We start from the raw sequence: 24,545 nt of genomic DNA on the forward strand, positions 1-24,545 counted from the left end.
ATTACTCTAGAGGAGTTTGTTGATTCTTGGTGGGAAGTTGTCAAAAAATTCGAGCTAGAAGAGTATGAGTGCTACGAGTGGCTGGAAGGTGCGTTTGCCTACTGTAATAATAGCTTTGTTAGTATTCATGTTTTTGCTTAATGCTTAGTATTCATGTTTTTGCTTAATGTTGATGGTATTTTATTTTCTGTATGATTAAGATTTTCTGATTGTTTGCATGGTATTTTATTTTATGTATGCTTTGTTAAGAAATTCATTCAGCATTTATTATAGGATGATGTCTGAAATTGTTTGGTTGATGAAATTGGTTTGGTTGATGAAATTGGTTTGGATGATGTCTAAAAATATTTTAGTTTGAAAATAGGTTCTTCGGGTTCTTACTACCTGATTTGTTTATAGGATTTGTGTTTTTACCGAGTTGTTAGATAGCTTGCTGGTACAAAAAAGTGACATGAAAACATTATAACTAAGATAATTGTTAATTACCTTATACTGTATTATATATACCAACATAGGTTATGATGGTATAATGTATATACCAACATAGGTTATGATGGTATAAAGTCTATACCAACATAGGATTTGTTGCCCTAACACTTGAGTCCATCTATTAATGTTTCCTATCACTTGTTTGATATTATATCTTCCATGTGTATGACATATAGATACATGCACAAAGAAATATTGCTGAGTCTTTACCGTAGATACATATTTGGTGAGCCCAAGACATAAATAAATTTTTAGAAATTACAAGAAATGAAACATTTTACCACAACATAAAACTGTTTATGCAGTATATATAATGTATTAGATAATTGGTACTCTTATATCTGTAAAGTAGGATATGTTTGCAAGAAATGTAACAAACACTTTCTCTTAATTTGGATGGTGTATTCTTTTTGCATATAAGAGTCTCTACCCAGTGGACTAGACAGGTATCTTAGATGTGATTCATATATACAAGTTCTGTAGTTATGTTCCGTCCCAAAACTTTGCATATCTCCAATCTCCTGTTAAATGTTGAGTTATAGGACTTCATTTGATGGTTAAAGAGTATGTTAATTGTTAAAATGCCATATTTAATTGGATAGGCCTATACGAGGAACGAGAGATGTGGATTCCCGCATATGTGAAAGGTGTGTTTTGGGCAGGAATGCAGACAACTCAGAGGGTTGAGAGCATAAATAGCTTTTTTGATGGATATATTAAAAGGCACACTCGACTATGTGAGTTTGCTCCTAATTATTGTAAGGCGATGGAAAGCCGAGCAAACGATGAGAAGGAAGCAGATGCAAACTGTACACGTTTTGTGAGGCCATTGATATCAGAATTTGGCCTGGAACGTAAATTTCAGAAGTTGTACACGGATGCAAAGTTTGTAGAAGTGCAAAACCAATACAACCGAGTCGCATATGTTACTCTTGTATCAAAGAAGTCGGTGTCACCTAAAGAGGAGGATTATGTGTTCTCAGACCGTGTATGGATATATTGCAAGAAAAAAAAGAAGGAGACTCTTCTCAAAGGTCGGTTGAAGGACTACACTGTTTTGTACAACACAGAGAGACAGGAAGCGTACTGTGATTGTCACCACTTTGAATGTCATGGGATAATTTGTAGGCACATAATCAAGGTTTTAGACATGAGTGGAGTAACTAATGTCCCTCCCATGTACATACTAGACAGGTGGAGAAAGGATATTAGTCAGAAACACATTCTCGTTAAAGTTGCTTATCATGATGCCTCAAAAACAAAAGAGGTTCAAAGATATGATAAGCTGATGTTAGCCCTTGAACCTGTTATATTGCGTGGTTTGGCGTCAGATGAAGCTGTTGAAGTCCTGATGGACTTGATTCAGCTAATGAGCATTAAGGTGGATGAACTTTGTGTGTTGGCAGAAGGGTCGGGCCAAGGTTCCGGTGCGGATGAAAGGCAAAGTGTTGATGTGGAGGCAGTGAAACATGCTACACCTCCAACTCCCAAAACGCCAAGCTCAGTTAATAAAGCAAGCGTTGCAGGATCCTTAGACACACCCAGTTCCACGTGTGTGGTGAAAGATCCAGAACCTCGAGGAGGTAATAACAAAGGCAGACCTCGAACAACACGGTTTGTATCCCCAGCAGTAAAGGCCAAAGCTAAGGTTCCAAAGACATGTGGTAAGAAGAAACAGGCCAAGGGGCATGATGATCACTTACAATATGGTAATGGGACTGTGCAGCATCATCCCTCTGAGTTCTTGCAACATCCGGCGGATTTCCAACAAGTAAGGTTATCTGATTTGGGTACAATAAGTGTATCATGTTTGTCATATGTTCATTTATTTCATTATTCAGTGTTAACAAATAGTATTGTGTGCAGGTTTGTTTCCCCAACAACGTCTTACCTACTCAGCATAATCCCATTTCTCATTTTAGGGGTGATATGCTACACCTCTAACAGCAGCATAACAATGGTTTAATTCACAATAGTCAGGTATTTGTCGGCTAGTTAAGTAATACATTCAGTATCTTACCTTTGCGTTTTGATTTTGGTGTATTAGATGCCATTAAACATTTGCCACATATGTGTAGGTGAACCAAGGATATTTTGGATGAATTGGGAGCGGGGGGCCTTCAGTGTTGAATGGAAGGGTATTTGCTGGTGAGATTCATATCAATCCGCAAAGTGAGGCAGTTGGTTACTTTACTAACAATGCGTGCCACAGACAATTGCATTTTGGGGATGGTGGCCAATTTATCAATCCAGGCTTTGTCCCCAACACGCCTACACAAACTCATTCTAATTTCTCTAGGAATAATAATTGATATGCTTGTAACAAATTCATTTCACAAGTTGTCATTGTAATTGTGCCCTAATTATGGCTTGGATAGTACTGACATATTGTAATTGTGTCCTATTTATGGTTGGATAGTATGAACTCCAGAAAAAAAATAGAATTTTCGGACACAAAGATGGACTTAGGTGTATGTAGTAATTCAGGTTTAATTAACCATTCATATTACCTTTATCATTCTTATTGCCTTCCTCATATGTAGTTATACAATTTAAGCTCACTATAAATACCAACATAGGGTGTAATGGTATAAAACACATGCCAATATATGGTGGGTTGGTATGATGTGATATGATGTAAATACCAACACAGACGTCAATGATGTAAATACCAATATATGGTGTGATGGTATTTGATTAATACCAACAATAGGTTTTTTTATTACATACCGGGGCATTATTAATTACCATATTAGTTGTGATTCATTTAAATAATGTAACAAGTAAGCCTTGTGATGTGATGTGATGGTTGTATTGAATTTAATCACATCAACTTAGTCACTTATGTTTCGGTTTGTTTATGATTTGGGTTTCAAACGCACTTAGTTGATGTAAATGAAATAGAATAGTTGATGTAATTCTTAATTAATACATACGAAACATAGGTTTTTAATTTATAAGTCAGTGAAATGATATCGTACCATACAAACATATTAATTAAGAATTATAATAAAACAATAACCGTAATACATAGTACAGCACTAATACTTAAAATTAGGCCAATGTCCATAACATATTATACAATAACAACAGAATTCCAGAAAGCATAATTTTAGTAAACCAAAATTTTACAAAATACACCCTTTTATTGTGTCGAATGGATAGTCAACTGATCCTGGCATGTCCATACTTGAGTTGTTGCAACTTTAGCCTGAAAGTGCTGCATAAAGTAACATTGGACATTAGTTGGTATACCAACAGATTGCATATATCGTTGTGTTAGTAGCACAATTACCTCAGTTGGTATTACTGGACGCTAACCAATTACCTTATAAAAGAAAGAAACCTGAAACAACCCATTGTAGTATATGTTGGTGGCGAGAGTTGTAGAATCTGCGAAACTTGGTTCAAATAGACGGTTCCAAACAACAAGGACACCACAGGGGCACCCATGAGGACATGTACACATGTCACGATACTTCCCTGGCATTTCAGCAACAATTTTCATAAGGGTTTCCCGATCTGCTCGAGACTCGGTAATGACCCACACAACTGGACAAAGCTCATTGAATAAGGTTCTAAAGTTGTGCATGAATGAAGGACGATCCATACCCCTCGCATTCCAGTGCAGCGCAATTGTACCTCTAGGGATCAACCTGGCATTATCCGCGTCAGGGTGACGTTCACAATGGAGATCTACTTGTAAGTAACGTCGTGGCTTGTGGAACATTCTCCTCTTTGCAACATCGAAGCATAGCAAGTGGCAAGTGGAATCCACTCGAACTACATGGAGAGAATCGGTGTTGGGTGCCACAAACAACGTAGCGGGGGAAGTTAGAAAACTGTAGACCACTGGATTCTGAACCTGGATATCGGGAGTAGGATCTACTGAAAGTAAATTTTGTGGAAACAAATTGCTAGAACCAGATTCTCGCAACTTTCTTGAACACCACTTGAAGAACTCCCAAACACCCGGATGGATGTCAGGATGATCATCCACATAGGGAAGATGTGGCACGGTAGCCTGTTCCCCATCAACCGTCATCACCCCAGCTACGAAACCATCCCGATCATTTTTGCTAGAGAACATAACCTTGATTACATCGTCCGGATTGTGTGGGTTCCCATGATAGTATTCATTGTCACCTAGATAATATTTTGTTTGATTGTAGTTAATCTCAGGTTTGGTGTTTTATTTCAAAGGATTAAAGTAGATTAAAGCTTTAGGGTGGTAAAATATGTGGTTGCCACCTCAAATCTCATTCATGGCTGTTTGTTTGGGAAGGGAGTTATGGTTTCTGCTTCTAATGAACATTTTGTGATGTTGAATCTAGTATCTCCTTCTACATGTTATAAAGGTCACTAAATGACATAATCCATTTAGTGACTTTATGTTAGCACCTTTAAAACATTTCCTTTAAAACAGTGCCATTAAGTGTTGGATGGTATAGTTTCATAGTATTTTCTACACCCGCGAAGGTATCATTTTTCTGATCATGGGTTCTATGCATGTAAACCTTGAACTCAATGAATTTTTATAAGTTAATACAAACTCCATCTTTAATTAATTCTAACTTGAATACCATCCTGATTGCGTTGGTATAAGTTAATACAAACATCACACCATCCTAACTTAATCCTAAATTGAATACCATCCTGATAGTATTTGGTATAAGTTAATACAATTATCAACACCATCTTAACCTAACCCAAATTTGAATACCATCTTGATAGCATTTGGTATAAGTTAAAACAAACATCAACACACCATCCTAACTTAACCCAAATTTGAATACCATCCAAATAGCATTTGGTATAAGTTAATACAAACATCAACACCAACCTGGTGGTAGTTGGTAATAGTGAGCACTGTCACTATGAAATCGCGTTTTTGACGGTGAATTAAGAATCATTTATGTACTACAGCATTTCTACTACACCATTACTCATCCCACATTTACTAGATTTAGATTATGGAAAAAAAAATAAATAGGCATGGAAAATAAGATAAACGGTCATGAAAGGGAATTTTCAGAAGGATTGATAACTGGATCCATCTTTCGACGTCTTACATATGCCGAAAAGGGAAAATCGAAGGTAGAAGACTTTGATGAAGACTTTGATATTTGTCAAGAGCTGGCTGAACCCGGTGAAAGGGATGTGAAGGACACTATTGGCTCATTAGCTCTCGAAATGAGATCAAAGAGTTTAATAATCCCATTTCAGCAAGCCGTTAAGAGTGGTAAGGGTTCGAGAGCCATTCACGGGATACGCTGGCATCCCACGTACCCTTATTTGACACTTGTTGAGCTTGGCCAACCAAGTGCATTTAAACAGGAGGCTTACTGCTTAATGTTTTACCTGTTGGATGTGTACAAGATGCTTTCATCTTTGACATGGTGAAGTTGAAGGAAACACTAGCTAAATGCATGACACACAAACGTCAGCACAAATGGCTTAAAAAATTCTTCTGCATGTTTAAGTCATTACAAGGTTAGTTAGAAGATGCTAATGGCCATGTTAAGACCATTGTGCCCCAATTAGGCCAATGGGTGTAGACACCTAAAAATGTCTCCCCAAAACCAAACCCGATAATGAACAACTTTTCACCGCCATTATTGGTTGGGTTGAGTATGTAATCTTTAGAGTGCTTAAATCCATGTTCATTCCCAATACATTTCATAAACAAACCCAATTCCTAACCCATTTCACCAAACTATAACTTATTTTCCTCATTTTGTGCCTTTAAACCCAAAATAATTCATTTCGTGTCCATTGAATTGGAATCATTCATTTCGTGTCCTTTTTATAAAAACGTTTAGACCAGTTTATTTAGGTCCATAATCTGGGTCCAATGATTAAATATTTAGATGGGGCTTTAAAAAAGCTTTCCAACGATATATTATAAGCCCAAATCCGAGTTATAACGAATAAGTTATGGCCAAAATACTAAATTGAGTCTAAATCGAACCTAAGCCCATCTTACCTACGACCCAATGATCATGTGGAGGGTCCAAAGGATTTAATCTCATTCCTAATCCAATTAGGATTAATTGGAAGCTTCTATAAGCTTCTAAAAGATCTTAATTATCCTTTTTGAAAAGATAAGATTAAAGCATTTGAAATTGAATAAAACTTTTCTTTTTGAAAGTCCTAATTCTATTCGAATTGAAAGACGTTCAAAGATTGTCAGATATTATTTTCGTGACTCATAGTTATTATCTGATTCTTAAATAGTTGGATATCTCTTGAAATTATCTTTCCAATGATATATTATAATATTAATTCCGAGCTATAACGAAAAAGATATAAAAGAAATACGAAACTCTATCCAAAACTGACATCGTCCCACTATTTCGGCCATATCTTTTATTCTAAAAAATATTTTAATCCGATTCTAAATGGGTTATAAAGTAGACTTCAAGAGCTTTCCAACGATATCTTATTCATTGTATTTTAATTTATGGATCAAAAGATATGATAAAAAGAAAAACTGCAAAAACTGTTGCCTATCGCAAGAGTTTTATCCGATTCGAATTCTTATCTTTTCTTGATTCGACCCCTCTTTTTTCCTTATAAATAGAGGTCATATCTCCCCTTTTTCAATAATCAACAAGCTTGATCATCAAATCATTCTCTCTTCCTCTCTTCTACACCAAAAATCGTCCTCTCTCCTTACACCAAAAATATTCTCTCTTCTCTCTCTTGCTCTAGCCTAAACCCTAGCCACACTATTCTCTCATTTTATATCCCTTAAGCACTCTAAGGAGTCCATACGATACCTGAAGTTCTATACATAAACCAAGGTGTGAAAGGTAGAATTAACTGAGAGTTTGGACCAAACCAACTCTACCTTTTATTTAATTTAATTTCCATTTGATTTATATTTATTGAAGTTACTAACAATTTATTCATGATGTAGCAATTTAAAAGAGCGCGCGGAATATGAGTAATTAATTATTTTAATTACTTATTATTATTTATATTGCTAGTATCATGATTATTATTATTATTATTTGATTTGACTAACGCAATTATTGTTGAATTGCTTCCAATATTAATGTTTATTCTATTATTTATTTATGATCACCATATTGCATATTAAAGGGAATATGTAATTGAAAATCACGACTAATAAGATAATTTGGACAATCGGTTTAGGTTCCTTTAATCTTTTTATTTAATCAAGTGATCACCAATATTTTAGAATTATGTGTTGCATTAATATTCAACCAATTTAGCTTAATAATACTTGAATATTTTATTTGTATGCCTTTGAGATCACGGGAATACTTTTCACTATAAGAATCGAGTAGAGGCCAATACGGGCGAATGTGACTCCGTAACTCACTTCGTACCATCATCCCCGATCCTCCTTTCGTGGTTCCGAACCATATGGAGTTAGTAATCTCATGGATTATGAATGGGGTGTAACCTTCACGGGTCAATCGTTGTTGCCTTTCGTTGTCCCTTTTCGTGGTTGCCTTTTATGATCCGTGAACGGTTTACAAGTTCCTTAAAAACTTGTTGGCGGCTCCCTACTTTCCTTGTCCCTAATCGTATATGTCAATTCCCACTTCCTATGAGTGCCAAGCATATTCACAACATGCTTTAACGTAGGCGCACTTCGAGCGACGCCTACAGTGGGGTATTGTTATTTTGGGCCAAAAGTTCTCCGGAGAAAGTGGAATAGGGGTTGATTTTGCCGAAAAGGTAAACATCACATATGAGTGGGTCAAGTTCTCTGAATACAATGTGAAACAAGATTTCCAATGGCACCTAAATGACGACAAATTCATCGAGTTCAAGGTTATGATGATGGAGGCTAACGGTGTAGATGTCATGACCAACATGGATATCCTCCTCACCGATCCGTACTTAATATCTCAACACCCCCAAGAGTACAGGATCCGTATGGATTATGCGGAGGCTAAATTCCAACGGCAATTCTCGGATACGGATTTGAACTCAAACTCCGGCACCACCACTGATACGGATGGGGAGTGAAGAAATATAATCATGTGTTGTTGCAGATGCATTAGTATCATAGTATGCCTATTGATGGTACCTGTTATAATACCATGATATAATAAGATGGTATCAATCGCATATATATTGGTAGCTGAATTACAAGTATTTAATTGTTTATTAAAAATTCAGTTTATGGTGGTATTTCAAGAAGTAATTACTCTAAATTTTTATATGTTTATTTTGAAGAATTTTGCATTTGCAATGGTGTTGTTATGTTTTGTTTTGAGAGATGGTATCCCATACAATACTTTACATAATTAGTTAGTTCGATGTTACATAAATAGTATGATGACATGACATTTTGAATATCAATCGCATTTCAAGATTATTTATAGACATTATTCCTAGCAACATCCTATAAATGACACAACCCATGTAATGACCTTGGCGTGGTGTGTCCATTAGTACCAACCTCATATACATTGATACCGGCCTCATATACATTAATACCGACACTAGGCGAAAAAACTAGTTGGCCACCGGTTCAAAACCCCCCTATGCCACCGGTTTTGAACCGGTGGTCAGTTGGGGGGTGGCAAATCCTAGAACAAAGGCAAAACTGCTAATTGCCACCGGTTAACCGGTGGCCCAAATGCTACCCAATTTTTTTTAAAAAAAAATTTAGCATAAATGCCACCGGTTAACCGGTGGCAATAACATGTATATATTTTTTTTATTTTTTTTTTTTTGTGTTTTTGACTATAAAAATAATTAAAAGCAATGAACTAAAAAAATTCAACATCGAAATATAAATCAAACTATTTCATTCATTATAATAGATAACTTATAACATTTAATAAAAAATAATTACAATACAAATTGATAATCAAACATCAATTACAACGGTATAATAAAAAAAAAATAACAATATAAATAAAAAAAAAAAAAGAATTACAACATCAAAATGAAAAAACCCTATACAACATCTTATTCTTCAATTTATCTTGCTTCTTGAAATATACCTGCATCAATTAAAACAAAAAAAAATTAATAAAACGTATGAACCCAGAAATCCCCCCAAAAAAACCCCCAAAAAACTGGAAAAAAAAACCGCATTCATGAACCCCAAAAAACGATTAATTTAATCGAAAATTAACCAAGAAAAATCAAAATGCTAGCCATAATTAACCAAGAAAAATCGAAAATTAATACATAACTCGATTAATTAACATAGAACTCGATTAAATAACCAAAAAAACGATAATTTAAATTGAAAATTAACCACGAAAAATCGAAAATAAAAAAAAAATTAAATAAACCCAAAAAATTAAACTCAAAACTCAATTAATTAAACCCAGAAAACTCAAAAAAAAAAAAAAAATTAAATTAACCCAAAAAACACATGCATGTAGCCATGTACCCAGAAAAATCAATTCAAAGGTTAATTAACCCCAAAATCGATTCGAAAAAACTCAAAATCAATTCAACAAGAACCCAAAATCAATTAGCCCATTTCGAAAAACCCCAAAATCAATTCGAAAAAACCCCAAAAAATTCGAAAATTAATTAAATCAGAACCCCTAACCTCAAATTATTGAACCCAATAACAAGCACTAATCTTGGACTTGGAGGGCGACGGTGGTGTTGTCGAAGGGGGTTGTCGATCTTGGTGGCGGGGGTGGTTAGTAGCGGTGGTGATTTTCGTGTGGGTGGTTAGGAGCGGTAGAGGGAGAGGAGAGAGAAGGAGAGACGAGAGAGAGGAGAGAGAAGCAAAGACGAGAGAGAGGAGAGGTTAGAGAAGAAGACGGTGGTGGTGGTGGTGAGACGACGGGGGGTGGTGGTGGTGAGACGAAGGAGCAGATGAGAGAGGGAGAGGAGAGAGAATGAGAGTGATGAGAATGAGGAAGGAGGCGGCCCATATGTGTTTATGAAGTAGGGTTAGGGTTTATATGGGGGATCTTGTTTTTTTAAAATGAAATGGCACGGGTTTGGTAAACCGGTGGCAATAATGATTTTTGCCACCGGTTCAAACTGAACCGGTGGCAAAAACCTCCCCTCAAAATCCCGCGTATTTTTCCTCCTATTTTCCCCACCGGTTTTTAATAACCGGTGGCCTTAGGGCGGTGTTTATCTTCTTTTTTCACCTAGTGCAACCTCATATACATTGATTCAAACCTCATCTATACGGTCAGCTTGATTGGTATACATTAGTACCAACCCTTGTTGCATTAGTACCAACACCATATACATTGATACCAACCTCTTATACACTGTCAGTTTGATTGTTATATATTAGTACCAACCCTTGATGCAATAGTACCAACACCAAATACATTGATACCAACTTCTTATACACCATCAGTGTGATTGGTATATGTAGGGAATATTTCAAGCATTACGATAACCCCAAACTTGAACCCCACTGTGATCATACACTAAAGTACGGTGGCGTTCCAAAGGGAAAGACAAAGAGCAAAAAGAGTCGCCAACAAATTTTAGGAACTTGTAAACCCAAAAGACAATCCAAAAGGACCATCAACTACTCCATAAGGTCTTGAACCAAACAGGGTCTGGGGATGAGGGTACGAATCCAATCTACAAAAGAAAGGACCCGCCCTATAAAATAGGCCTCTACTTTGTTCTGCTCGTATTCATGTGTGCTTTTCGAATAACATACAAACATTATATTAAACCTACCTTGTTTATCTATGTTGGTTGAATATTAATGCACAAATAATACTATTATTGGAGATCACTTGAGTTAAAATCACATTAGCCTAAACAAAATTATTAATTATCTTATTAAGCGTGATTTCAAGTACAATTCCCTTTAACAATCATAAAAGGTGTGATCAAGCAATAACAATAAAATATAAATCAAGCAACATAATAATAAATCAATAAACAATAATGATAATAGCATGATAAGGCATAATAAAGCTTAATAATAATAGCAAGATCCTAGGCATGATACTAACAAGATTAATAACGAATCCTAGCATGTCACTAAGCAATAAAGATCGAAGCTTTAAACCTAACATGGTACTAACATGATATTAGAAAGAGTAAAGGCATCCTAAACATGACACTAGAAAGCATAAAATAACATCCTAACATGATACTAGGAATCATAAACAATAATAAGCATGCTTTCTACATTGAAAGAGAGTAATAAGATTACATACTTTGAAGCCTCGTACCTCTTTCTAATAACAAAATACACAAGTTAGTAAACTTCAATGAAAATAATAAAGAATTATTAAAGAATTAAATTGAAATCAAATTAAATAAAGTTTTGACTAGTTTTGGACCAAATCCTCAGAAATTATCAACCTTTCACGTCTAGGGCGAAGGCAACTTCGAACTTGGCTAAGAGACTCTAAGTCTTGTGAATGCGGAATATTGTATGAAAAAGGTAGTTTGTTTAGAAATAGAGAGAAAGAAAGAATATAAGAATAATTTAATGTGAATTGATAATTGTGAATGAAAAGTGGTCCTTGAAAACAGAGATTCGGACCCTATTTATAATGAAAATAATCCGGAAAAACATAGAATTTGATAAGGAATAAAACTCCACGCTGTCGCCAGGAATTGACTCTGTCGCGAGGCGACAGGGTCTGTCGCGAGGCGACAGGGTCTGTCGCGTGGCGACAGGGTCTGTCGCGTGGCGACAGACTTGTCGTTTGGCGACAGCCTGTATTAGCGCGTTTTTTCTTCACGCGGAATCCGATCTTTAATCAACTTGATCTACGGAATCCGTACAGAAGATAAAATATATTTTTAAGATAACAAAACGATATTTTATTCCAAATAAAAATCTATTAAAAATAATTAATTATTAAATCTAACAATATTAGAATTAAAAGGAACCTTCTAGAAACTTCTAGAAAACTATAATTAATCCTAATAATTTTAGGAATAATAATTAGCATTGGGCCCTCCTCTAGATCATTGGGCCGCATTTAAAATAATTAACCAGGTCCAGTTTAGTATTTTGGCCATAACTTCCTCAATATTCATCGGAATCGATCTTATAATATATCGTTGGAAAGATCTTTTCGAGTCCCATCCAACTACACTATTATTGGACCTTTATCATGGACCAAACGTAAACTGGTTCGGCTATTTTCAAATAAAGTCATTTTCAAAAACAGAGAGAAAAGAATTTAAAATTAAAACTAAACCGCAACACTTGACTTTCAAACCTCTTTCACCTAATTCGATAATAACACAACGTGAAAGGCATTCATCACTGGGTTTGGTTTTGGGGAGACACAAATGGGTGTCTACAGTATACATTAGTACCAATCTCATATATACCATCAGCTTGATTGGTATATGGTTGTATACATAGACATTATTCCTAACAACATCCTACACATTGATGTGTTGCTATAAAAAACATTTATAAATTTCCTCCACATAAATTCATTTACATCAAAAGTAAGGTTTCAAAACTAATACTTAAGAAATCTCAAATGTGTTCATTTATAATATTTGCGGAGTTATTGTGGTAGACTACATATTTTTTTCGCATACATATTTTCAACAAACAATGGGACTGAATACCAACTTAACCTCAAACCAATTTCAATCAAAATGTGAAGCATCTTAACCTGAACCTACCATAATGTAATATAACCATTAACTCAAGCCTACCATAATGTAATACAACCATTAAATAAAACCTACCATAATGTAATAAATTCATTTTTCACTTACATCCACCTACCATAATGTAATTCAATTAGTAGCAAAATATACATTATATGGCATTCTACTTTGGCATACCCATATTCAAAAACAAGGCATCCACCTATACGGTTAGGAATCATCCATGGGTTGACCTATATATTAACAAAATCATCAACCCATGGGCTTGTATACCAACTGGAACATCAAAATATGCAATCTGTTCTGTAGGGATACTAACTAACAACACTAATGAAATCAGTTTCCTTTGTTGGTAGCCCAATCTTGCACTAAGTTCTGAACATCCGCACGGCGTTCGTTCACGGAGCTGCGAAGGTCACTCAACAACAGTCTCGCTCTACCAATATCTAGTGCCTCCTGCATAGCATTTATAAACGAGTCAAATATTATGTAAGTACTCGTACTATATAATTTACATGGACTTATACAATATAAAATAAGAGACTAAAAGCAACTATTAGTCACTTTACCCAACGAAATTTGGTTTCAAACCGTTCCACACAGTTCTTGATGCAAGATAACATTATTGCGCCGTCGCTCATGCTATAACACCGGCACGCGGGAATTAGATAGTAAAATAAGTTGGCGGCAATGTTCATCATAAGGTTATAAAATACGAAAAATATTCTTAGACATCAGTAGGTTCTTGGATGTCAACAGGTTCCACCTCCCATGTCAACATAGGTCCTTCTTTCCACTTGTCATCCAAGTGCTTCAGAATTTTGTCCATTCCCGCCCTCTAGTTTAAAAGAAAAATGCCGGTTACTTTTTTAATACACTGAGGCTCTGAGTTACCAGCACCCTGAACGTCCCTTGAGGATCCACCATCGTCCTTTGGATTTGCATTAGGTTGGGCCTGATGAGAGTAATCATTCTGATGATCAAGGTGTCCTTGCTGTCCATTTAGAGTGCTCGTCCCTACATTCGACTCATTATGTTCATCAAGTTGATTATCATCCGAAGACACCGAAAGAACTTTGTGTTGAGCTTTCTTCTCCAAGGATGGCTGAATAACCAACCGGCTCCCACGGCTGTAAAGTTGCTCCAGCCGATGATCAAGCCACGGTGTCAAAGCCTTAATAACCTGCAATAAAATCAAAATCATCATGTAAAGATACAGTCAAATTCTCAGAACTATTTTATTGGCGACATCATAGGAGTAAGGTCAGATTTGATCTATTGGACTGACAAGAGACCTAAAAATGAAAACAGAACAGAAGATTTATTGTGATAATTTGATGTACTTATATCGAAACTCAGAAAGCAGAGTAATGAAAATGCTTGAACCAGATACATTACTGCAGCAAATGAAATCCTTTTAGATAAATGATGTTGATTTTTTAAGAAATTGGAGCTGATGATTAGTTTTGAGGCCGTGAAGCTAGTTTTCTGTTAGTTGATCTTGCAATCTGCAACATTTATCATATTCTCATACTAGTTTTTAAGAATTTATGCACTACTAAAACTGAAGACAACATAAATTCCTTCAGATATCTTTGCTTATGCAGCATATTCAGGTCCTTTTGGCTTTCATTTCTTGATCCAGTTCTCTCTCGTATTGTGTTGGTTGTGTTTGTTTCCCTTGTAGTTTCTGAATTAACTTGATTATTTGTACTGAAATTTATATGTCTTAGAAAGGAGCCTGCACTGGTCATGTCTACAAGTATGAATTCTGACGCTGAGACACTGAGAAGAGTGAGAACTTCCAACTAAGTGAGCCATTTGTCTCCTATTCTCATTTGTAAATTATTGGCCTGGCTCTTTGAAAAATCCTTAATTATTCTCAAAATTATTTTCTATGGCCAATAATCATTGACATATATCAAAGAAAAAACAGTTAATTATTGACATATATAACTTGAGAAGTTCTGCAACCATTAGCTGCATGGCCCATCAGATCAAATTGGTAATGGAAAAGCACATTAAGGCAAATCTAAACTGATTTGATGTACTTAAACAAAAACTTAGAAAGAGTAAACAGAAACACTTGAACAAATATATCCTGCAGCTTGTGATTTGTTTCTAATATCTTTATTGTAATTTCTCAATTACTGTCAGCCATTGTGGATTAAGTTTTGTGTAAGAGCATGAAGTTTTTGTCTCTCTTTCGTTTTCTATTTCTCATTCAAGGTTTTGTTACCCATTATGCATTGTGGGACCTTCATTGTGGTTTCATATGCCCTTCTCTGGGATAAAGCTATTTAATTTGTAATGATAATTCCTTCTCCTCAGTTCTAGCCCTCCTATTTATATGTTATTACTAACTATTGGTTTCTATTATATACAATACTATACAATCTATCCTAACAAGACAACATAAAGTATATGGATGAATCTTAATGAAGCACTTAGAGCCTTGACATAATTATAGAGCCTTGGGCATAATTATAGAGGCACATGTCTCGCATAGTCTGTTTATATTATTAATAAAATTTACAGGAAATAGAAATTACAGCTTATACATATACCCCCATCATGCCCTACTACTAAATATAGTTTGCGTACCTCATTTGCAACCGTGACTTCAAAGCGCTCAAAACTGTCTCGCGGGACCCAAGGATGTTTCTCCCCATAAGCCACATCCAATGACTACGGAAACAAGTGCGCCACAATCAAAACAAGCAGAAAACAAGTAAAATAACAACAAATTACCAACTTCATTACAAACGAAGTGCTTACTTTCATCAGCCCATAGTCTTTGGATTTCTTCACATCCTTCTCATATCCTTCTCTAATCTTCTCCACAGTCCATACCTCAATCCTCGGATACACACCCCACCTCATCGGAGTCATACAAAGCCGATCTAGGTAGAAAATCTGAAACGAAATTACAAATATCTTAGCCTTAAAGAGTGTGATATCAAATAATGAAACCCAAAGACAGAGACAGAGACAGACCATTTGCATAATCATGTACTTTTATAAAGTAGCCTTACTTATAAAATTACATGTAAATAATCAATTTACAAAAACTTACCATGAGAAAAAGAGAACATCCACCCGCCCCTGCAGCATAACCAGAAGGTTCAAATCTAGCAGCAAAGTCCCTAGCACATGTCATGAGCCACTCATGCGCCAAGGTGCACCAATCATAATCCCGTGCTTCCACTCCAACACAAACTGGAGGACCTAGGGAAGTTGCCAAATGTTTTCCTCCAGTAGTCGGGCATATGAGCCCCCCCATCATCGCAACCAAAAAACCAATCATGAAATCATCTTGGTCCTTCCTCGTAATAACGGGCATTGCCAAAATTTTCTTAACAGCCAAGTCCACAGACATTCCACACCTACCATTCTTATCTTTAACACCATACCATTTTTTAAGTACGTAAGCATATTTTTCTTCAAATGCCAAACCACCTTCACTTACTTTCCTTGGAAGGTCCTTACTTCCGGCAGGAAGATTAAAGATGCAACGCCATTGTGTAAGGCAGAGCGGCACCTGCCTTCCGTCGCCCATTTCAAAAAGTCCAGTGTGACCATCAACCCTACTCATCAGCCAATAAGAAAACCCCCGACAGAACTTTCCATTCTTCAACTTAATGACATGGAAAAGGTCACCGAAGCCACATCTTTCGATTATCGCACGCCTATTCTTATCCTCTTTCAACTTTTCCAACAATCCACCCATTGCGTCAACTTTGCACATGAAGTTTGCGGACTAGAACAAAAAAATTACAAATGCGTCATTAATAACACAAAGCCCCCTAAAAAGATCATAACATTGCTGAAGAAAAACAAAATGAACTTTATACCTTCCCAAAACAGTAAGTTTTTTGTGTAACAACAACTATGCCTTTTTATTTCACCATTTGACCTTGAGACTGAACACCTTGGCCTTGTGGCTGAAACACTTGAGGCTGAAACACTTGTGGCCGAAAATCTTGGGACTGAAAACTTGGAGACTGGAAACCATGTTGCTGAAAAGCTTGTGCTTGTGGTTGAAATCCTTGCGGTGGAAAGCCTTGAGGTTGAAACCCTTGTTGTTGAAACCCTTGTGGTTGAGGTTGAAAATCATGTGGTTGCAAACCTTGTGGATAAATTCCTTCTTCCTGCAACAGTTATATGAGCTAATTCAATTAAACTAGGCTCAATACTCTATTAGCAGAACTAAAAGTTCAGTAAAATGTGGACATTATCAAATTGCAGTTACAAGATCATTATCAAATTGCACGAAACTTGTGGGGAGGTTTCAGACTGGTAATAAGCATGTTTAAAGGATGGAACAAGATGTCTATCATCAGCATCCTGCAAACTAAATGCCCACCCAGTAGGATGATTGTAAAACTTGAAAGCAGCAGCCCATGGAGTATGAAAAGAGGCTAAGTCACTAAGATACATTATAAGGGGCAAAACAGATCATATTTAATACTTGTAGCATTATACTAATGATATATTGAACATCCATGATCATTTCCAGATCAAAAAAGGGGGAAAAAAACACATAAAAGCTTCATGGTTGAAAATCAATTAATAGACTTTCTTACTCTCTCAAAGTACAAGTGAATAGTCCAAATATGTAAACTTTGACCATAATTATCTAAAAGATGCCATAAGAATCTGAAAGTTGTGTTAATGTGCAATTGTATTGATTGATTTAGTTTTAAAAGCAACTAATTTTTAATATATATATAATACACAAATTAATTAATAGTGTGAAATTTGTCTATTAGTACTAACTGATGTGGTTGAATATCATCAAAAATTCACTATCATACTGAGTAGGAGGCAACATCTGCATATAAGATTTATAGGTAAAAATAACATTCAGATGGAATGAGGGAAAAATTAGCAATGAGATGTAGAACAGTTGAAATGGATGCTTTCTTCAGAGTTTTCTTTTATAAGTCTTCTAAAATCTGCAGGAATCACACCAACAATTTCGACTGGCTAGTTAAGCAGAGAAGATTATTATGTTATTAATAATTTATTTTTATTTTTAAAAACATGTTATTAACAATTTAGATATTTCTGCCACTCACAATTGCACCAGATTTAGAACCAGAAACTTAACCATTTGCCATAAGCATCATATATTACATTGAATACATCTCAATTTTCTTGCAACAAGCATCACTTCTTTAAGCAACTCAGCTCTAAAGCGTCACAAAACTGCTGAGTTTTTACAAGTTTGAGTTTTTTTCAATTTAATTTCAGTCTATACTAACTACACTAGACCATAACTAATAATAACAACTACTTTCCTACACCACTACACGACTAAACCCCGATTGTCAAAGGACTTCACGTCACCAAGATCACTACACCCAGAGTTACAAGTTCTTCTAGGAAGCACAAAAACTAGCAATACTATTATGCATTAATGCCAAAAAGCTTTAGATTCTCCCTAGATGGATACAGATGTACTGATATATCATATTAGTTCAACAAAGCACAAAAAATAAAAGGCTATAAATGTTTATAGATAAATGTTAACTCTTTTTCCATGCTGACTTTTGGACTGAGGATAGTTTGTTTAGTGAAGAAACTTCTCATGAAAGATGGCTCTTAGACTTTATATGATTAAACTAACAACCAACAAGAATAGTGCATGAATAAGCTTCTGGAACTTATAGCTTATAAACTCATGGAGTATGGGCAAAATAACTTCAAACGTTTTAGTTTTCTTTAATCAATATCCTTGATTTGAGCCTTTATAATAATAGTAGAAGGCAGCATGATCAAAGGCAGACTCTTATTTTAGCAAAAACCTTCTTGTTCTAACCTTATTTACTTAACATTTTTGGATGGTTCATCTTTAATCCATTTCTATTTTACCTAAAAGACTACCAGACTCAAATCCTCTAGACCAAACCTAATATGCATCACTAGTTGTGAACAGCAAGAACTTTTCAGACAGCATAACCTGATCTGTTTATGAATCAATCAACTGGTTAAAGTTTCCCTTCCTGAAAAAATATGCTTAACAGGGTACAACCATTACAACCCTTTTAATTGACTACCACGAACTAGTAAAGAATTTTTAGATGAAAGAGGCAGAAAAATCACATATACACTAAAGTCCAAATATTGCAATGTGCAAAATTGAATCCCAGTCTATAGCTTCAACCAAATTTCAGACTTTATTCCCCAACTACAAAGTTTCATTACTAAATGAAGACTGAATCCCATTACAGTCACACAAAAATATAAGTGACATTTATTATGAGCAAATAATAAAGTTGCAGTGGATAGGATTTAGGGGACCAAACACTTAGAAGTTGAATTATGATAAAGTTTCATTACTAAAAGACTCTAACTCTTTTATTTCTTTTATTTTTCTTTGTTTAATCTTCCTTTTCCCCACCTTTTTTGGTATCATTGCTTTGAGCTAACTACTCATTTGATATTCCTCAAATAAAAAAAAATAAAAAAAAAACTACTCATTTGATAAGATGGCTCTTGCCTAACACAAATAAGCTCTGACATTTACAAGCAATTCAATAACAAAAGTAGCAAATAAATGCGTCCACACATTTACTTTCTAACAAAAATCAGCAATTACCGCAGAAACAAACAAACAATAATGTAAATGTAGTTCACACACACCTCGCTTATCAACTGGTGTGGGTGTACAGGAACTTCGGCCCGCTCCTGCTACTAAGCAGTGGGGCGGCAAATGCCGTAGGTGGTGCCCTTGGTCGTGGCTTAGATGCTGCCTTTGGTGCCCTAGGTGGTAATTTTTCCGACCAACAACACTCCGCGATTCTTGGACATCTGGAATGGGTCTTCGCCGGACGACCGGAATAGCTTCATCATCAACGAATAAAAAATTCTCACTAGTAGCGACATAATCCTCATCTTGAGAAAAATCATCCTCACTGCCGGACTCACTACCATCATCATCATAAACATCTGCTTCCGGCTCCAAAGTTATTTTCTTCTGCTTCCTTTTGCGATTAGCGGGATTGCTCGAAGAAGCAGGTTGATCCCTCATTATCTCACGGACGCTAGCCTGCGAATACACAAACAAATCAATAATGCTGCACCCTAAGAGACTAACTAACAGGTTAAAATTACACATAATACTAATAAAATATATCACTATCTAATTTACTCACCCCAATTCTACTTCGTGGTCCAATTGAAGAGTCGCCTTTCTTAAACACCATGGCTGCGGTTGTTTGACACACACACACAAGCCATTTAGATGTTTTAGGACGACAAAACACAAATAAGACAAACACCGGCATCTAATATAATATCTAAATTTTTGATTGACCCCGCCTAATAAAAAACAACATAAGAAAATCTGAACAAACTAGTTATGATTCCAACATACATAATCTCATAAAAACTTTTCTTTACTATTTTTCGAAATATAATTCAGAACATATACAACCTATGATTATATGTACACTTAACCATACCAACAACATAACATGTACCATACCAACAACATAACATGTACCATACCAACAACATAATTATATGTACCAACCGCATTACCATACAAACACAACATAATTACATGTACCATACCAACAACATAATTATATGTACCAACCACATTATTAATGGTGCAACAACACATGGGTAACTTTAATTAGATATTCAACAAAAAAAAGGCACTACCAACAAAAAATAAATCCATGTAGTATAAATTACTAATCAAATAGCATATCACTTAAATCAACATGAATTTGGGTTATACTCAAATCAACCCTTCTAAAATAGTCTATTTTATTACCACTATCCACCATTTTACGACAACAACAATTTTCCCCCAAATTACAAGACAAAATTACTCAAATTCCTAAAAAAACTAGCATAAACAACTATATACTTTACGGAGGAGATACTATCAAATTCCTAAATAAACTAGCATAAACAACTATAAACTATCAAATTCATAAAAAAAACTAGCGCATAAACAACTATATACTCAAATTCCTAAAAAAAAACTAGCATAAACAACTATATACTATCAAATTCATAAAAAACTAGCATAAACACGCATAATATAGCATAAATACGCATAATAGAAGACAAAATTACTAAAATTCCCCCAAATTACCCAATTCCCATAAACCCTAACTTCGAAATTGAAATTACAAGTACAAAAACTTACAATTACGGAGGAGATTCACCGGAATTGAGTGTTGGTTGCGTCCTTCTCCGTCGACACATCGTTCAACCTTCACCGGAAACTGTCGTCTTCTTCCCTCAATCAACGTGCTGCAAGCATTTCCCTCTTTTTTTATCACTCTTCACGTGTTTCCTCTTTTCTAAAGGCAAGGATATTCTCTCTCTTCCCTTTTTGTTTCAAATTTCTTTTGTTAACTCTCTCTTCCCTTTTACTCCTTTTTTTTTTAATTCATTTACCTGCTGCTTGCTCTGATTACTTGGGCCCACCAGTCCTTTAGGTTTACTCAGATAAAACAACAAAAGTAAGGGAAAATTACTAATTTACCCTTAGTTGAGTCCAAAGTGGACTCAACTTAGTTGAGACCAAGAAATGCTTTGATGAGGCAAGCTACAAAGGCAAGCTACGGAACTTTGTAGCTATAACCTTTGTAGTTTTAAAATCTGACGTGACAAAACAAGGTACGATGTATTGTAGCTTGCCCTTGGAGATGCTCTAACAATTTGTTTTTGGATCAACCACTAATTTTACCAAAGACGAATTCACCACCCTTTAGGCCCTCACTTCTTGAGTCTTCCTTTCTCCCTCCACCAAATACCATCTCCCTCCCTCCTTCCCAAACTGTTTTCCTTTCTCCATATTCACTCCCCACCATCGTCTACCACCATCGTCACCTTGCTTCTCAAATTCGACTGGATGCTCTAATCTGGTCATGTAAAGCTTAATTGATCTCTGAAAAGGTTTGCTTTCAGTTTTCCTTACGAATTTTTATTTTTATTTATTTTCCGAATTTGAGGGTTTATGGGTTTTAGGTGAATGTTGTTGGTTTTGAATAGGTAAGGTATTTTTCTTGGTTGTTTATGGTGGGTTTTGGGTGGGTGGATGGGAGGTAGAATCTGGGTGTAGGCCGGTTTTGTTTTGTGGGGTTGGAGCAGTTTCAGGGTGGTTTTGGGTGCCTCAAATTCAGCATTTCATCTTATTAGAAGTCCAGACCAAATGATATGATTACCCTATTTGAGTGAAATTTATATTACAATTTCAGTCATTTCACCATTTCATTCCAGACAGATTAAGATGGATTGAAATTCAAAATGTGGGGTCAGGTATCATGAGGTGTTACTGTGATACGGAATATGGGTTACTCAGTCAGTGCTACAGGGGTTACTCGGTCATTGTTATGGGGGCTAATTATCTGTTTTTATTGAATAATATGTTCATGGTACTTCAGGATTAAGGTTTTGGTATTGTTGTTGTATCTTGTATGGATTGCTACCATTCTAGATCATACTAGAATGGACGAGACAAGATCTTTCTATTTTAGGTGAGCTAAATAGTACCCTTAGTTTCACCAGTCTTAGATGTTTGAATTCTTGGTCTTACCAAAATAACACCACCAACTTTGTTTTATGCCTGTTCCATGATTCAGCTGTTTGGATTCTTGGTTTTAGACTTTCTTATTTAGGATTCGAATCTATGGCTGCAGATGGAAGTTGCATTATTGTAAGTACTAGTATATATTTTCATAACGTACACCTTGAGTCTTCTGAGTTTGAGCTGGTTTGTTAAGTAGGAATTCAAAGACGGGGTAAAATTGTGATGTAATGTCTTAGTATGGGCGGTATCATTTACAGAACCTGCTGCGCGATTAATGGATAGAACTTGCTCCTGGTCAGCATCGTTGCATCGTTGAACCTCGTATCAAACCACTTATCAGTCAAGGCTGATCAAAAAAATTTGTGCTCACATATTTGTATCTCAAATTGTTACTGTGTTTTCTTGATTGTAGTCCATAAATATTATTATCTGCATTGTCCTATTATTTTCCTCTTTGCTATATTCCCTCCCATAGTCCCATCACATTCCCCCTCCACTTTACTCTTGCTTTTCTTCCTTTATAGTTGATATTATATTTATGAGACAGTCTGATTCGACTTCTGCTGACTTGTTGTTTCTTGCATCTGTCGCATCTGTCTGATTCAAAATCTTGTGCAAACTCTGAAGCGTAACAATACAAAGCAAACATCCATCAGAATTCTCAGCTGCCCTGTTGGTTACTCTATTAATTGTGTATGCTACGTATTGTAGTTCCATTTAAGTCCTTGAACTATTTTCCTTAATGGAAGGAACATGTGATAGCAACTTAGAGTCTCTGTCAGCTGGCATTTATGAGCTTCCTGGTGAACCAGCAGTGGTAATTAACGGTGTTCCTGATTCATCTGTGGAGGATGGGAATATAAATCAAGGCACTCTAACAACAGTAAGACTGAACAAATCTGCTTCTGATGTCAGTAAGCCTAGAAATACAGGTTTTGGTGAATGGCTGGAGGGAAGAAAAGTGCAAAAATTGTTTGATCATAAATATTATTTGGGTAAAGTGACTGAATTCGATAAAGAAACCGGCTGGTACAGAGTTGTCTACGAGGATGGTGATTTTGAAGATCTTGAGTGGCATGAGTTGCAGGAGGTTCTTCAGCCATTAGACATAACCATGCCTCTGAAATCATTAGCGTTGAAGATCATTAACAAAAATCAGAAATCAGAGCCTGGAGTTGAGACAAATGCTGTTCTTGAGGGAAAGAGTGGTAGTAAAACTCGAGGTCGTAGAGGTAAGCCCTCGTCAAGGAATTTCGTTGGCAGAGGTTAATGGATGTGTTGCGGGTCAGTGGGCAAAAAAACAGCGACTGGCTGAATTTGGACTTGCCTGAGTTGAGAACATCTAGGCCTGTTTAGGAGTTCAGAACATCTAGTTACCTTTTGAATATGCTATTGTGCAATTGGGTAGGAAACTTTATCCGGCACTCAAATTTGCTCTGCGATGCAAGATGGCTAAACTAAGGCCAAGGGGGAGGTCCAGTGTTTTTTAAGGTGTATGCCTACCACCCAGTGACCACGTCTTGTAGATTTAGCTTCCTCTTTATATTGGCAACTTGGTGCTGTATACTGCTTTTATGTTGAGCCTTGTTGTGGTTCTTCCTGTGTTTTAATCCTCCTCTTTACATATAGTAGTGATTTTTGTATTGCAACAGTGTTTCAAGTTTAATGACTCTCAAAAATTAGATTGTTTGCACTCAAAATATCTATAGATTCGAGGTAAGTCATTGCATGAACTATCTCATTGATCTCAGGGATTCTAGGATCTCAATGCTACTGAGATTGACCAGAACACAAACGACTCTTCCACTGGGCTGTACCACTGCTCCTTCCTCAAGCAGTGACCATACATACCCCTTAACGCTTCACCTGATGCATTGATGTGCTTTTAGCTTGAATACTCATGATACTGTTA

At 35.9% G+C, this 24,545-nt stretch overlaps 1 pseudogene across 1 annotated transcript; it reads left to right on the forward strand.

Moving 5' to 3' along the window:
• Positions 1 to 21,831: 21,831 nt before the first annotated feature.
• Positions 21,832 to 24,333, forward strand: LOC145617980 (dirigent protein 17 pseudogene; annotated as a pseudogene). The gene is made up of 2 exons (XR_014107825.1): positions 21,832 to 21,999; positions 23,261 to 24,333. The product of XR_014107825.1 is annotated as a dirigent protein 17 pseudogene (transcript).
• The last annotated feature ends 212 nt before the right edge of the window (positions 24,334 to 24,545 follow it).

Source organism: Chenopodium album, chromosome 26 (assembly GCF_948465745.1).
Source record: "Chenopodium album chromosome 26, dcCheAlbu1.1, whole genome shotgun sequence".
NCBI lineage: Eukaryota > Viridiplantae > Streptophyta > Magnoliopsida > Caryophyllales > Amaranthaceae > Chenopodium > Chenopodium album.